Genomic DNA, 2500 nt, shown 5'->3' on the forward strand with positions numbered 1-2500 from the left:
AGCACGGGAAATTAACTTTCTTGGGTGGCATAAGCCAGGGAACCTTGTTGGCTATGCTTACCTAGACCCTTGGGCCGATAGCCTAGTACCTACCTATAAACCTTTGAATACACAACAGTTATGGGGACCAGACCAAAGATATCGCCCAGACAACTGGACTTCCTATGAATATGTGGACATAACACATTAGGGAAACTACACTTTGCTACCAAGCAACATCCACATTACAATCAGACTGACATAACACTTCCCAAATCCAACTCTGGGGCTGTACACATGCATTTTCAAACATAACAGGCTTTACAGGGATATAACAATAGTGGAAAACAGACACTGGTGTGAAAGGGCATACCCACAACCAATTTCACTGCAGTCACAGTGACATACCAGTAAGCAAACTGAGCACAATCTAACAATGGCTACACATACACAGACTTCTCAAATGAACAGTTTCTCACAGCATGTATAGGCACAAGATGTATATGGCCACTTCCTTGTTACATGTTTGGGGGTCTACAGCATCATTGGGACAGTAGCAGGAATGAAGGCAATAAATAATGATACTGCATACCTCTGAACCTCTTAGTGCATGACATCTGGACAAAGCCGGGCATAATTGCGGAACAGAGGCCCAAACACATGGGTATATTAGATTTATTGCTTTTATAAATTTAGACAGTTGCTGGTGTTACTGTATTTGTTGTAACACATCTTTTCTGAGGGATATGAAGTCAGTAACACCAATGGATGTTAGCATTTAATAACTGCACTCCCCAGAGTACCCTACTGATTAGCCAAGGACAACAACTTTCTGTGGAACAGACCAAACATATGAGCCACGCATCTTGACAGTGTCTAAGCTGCTGGACAGTGTAGAGGTATGACTGCAGTCATGTAACAGAATGGAAACCCCCCCAACAGCTGCCAAACATGTCACCCAGCAACTTATAAAGCACATTAAGACAAAAATGACACTCCCCACATCAGATCTGGGCAATTACCCATGTATATTCAAATATAGCATGCACTACATGGATGGAACTGTAGTGAAAACCAGATAGTGGTGCAAAAATGTCCACTCAAAAACATTTGCACCACAGTCATAGCAACATACCAGTACCCAAAATGAACTCCAGAATAGAACGACTGTCTGAACAAACATATTTTGATTGTTAGTCACACACTACACTGACATATACTGGCCAAAATCACAGTGTACTGGGAATCCTAAGGTGTTACAGAACATTTCACAGTCTGCCCCTACAAGCATACAGACCTGAAAGACTGACAGCAGCTGTAGCAGCATGCACAGTCAGATAGGTGAAGGATGTATGGCACTCACATCTGCTACTCTCCATACCTAGCAGATCAAACATCTACACACAGCACTGCTACACAATCATGGCAGTCTGTTTGCAATGCTCAGACAAACATAACTGTCATATGTACAGATTTCCACAGAATTTCCAGGGTGTGGAACCATACTCCTAGCCACTGCCGTATACCACAGCCAGGAGTCTGCTAGGTCACTGGGATGATAACTGGAGTGCAGTTGGTAATTAATGATATACCGTATCTCTGCACCTCATAGTGCAGAACATCTGGACAACACATGATGTACTTGGGGACAGGGGGCTGGAAAGAGAGGCATATCACACATAATGGTGTTACAAACTGAAACAGTAGCTGGTGTTACATGTGCTGTAACATAACTTCCCTGAAGGATATGATGTCTGGAGCACCAATGGATGTCAACAGTTAGTAACTACAATCCTCACATTATCCTACTGACCCCACAAAAACAGACATTGTTTGAGGAACAGACCAAACATAACAGGCAAACTTCTGGCCTGTCTGTGCACATCATGCCAGTTGAGAGGTATGTCAGAGGCATATCATTGTCAGATGTCAAGTCACTCAGTAAATGTACGTCCAGATGAACCCTGTCAATCTGGCAACCTCCATGTGTATAACAGCACTAATGACATACAATCTGTACCCAATTCTGGAGCTTTGTCCATCATGTTGCTGGGCTGTCTCCACATGTCCTGTCCTGTGAGATATTCCCACCTACTGTCTGTGAAGCTGTAGCCCTCCACACTTCTGTAATGTCCCCCGCACAGGCAAGGAAATAGGTCAAGGACACATGCAGGACGTCCCATATGGTGGAACAAGCAGCAGTGTCCAGGTCCACACTATAATACTATGTGGGCACCTACATAGCTGCATGGCCTCAACAATACCTCACAGGACAACATCAACCCCCTCAAGGTAGGCTAAATGTCTGTGGTGGACAGCAGCAATACAAAACTACAATCATAGGTGGAACTAATCATAGGACAGGCCAAGAGGGAACAGGTGCCTCACTGGAAGCCATGTCATCTTGTTCTGTGCAAGCAAATAAGGTCACAGGTGATGTACCCTAAGGCTGTCTTTGAGTGCAAACTGGATACATCCACTAAGGCCAAAAAGTAGTCCTTCCAGACATGTGTCTTCAATT

Source organism: Protopterus annectens, chromosome 8.part0 (genome assembly GCF_019279795.1).
Source record: "Protopterus annectens isolate FY-2018-M chromosome 8.part0, PAN1.0, whole genome shotgun sequence".
NCBI lineage: Eukaryota > Metazoa > Chordata > Ceratodontiformes > Protopteridae > Protopterus > Protopterus annectens.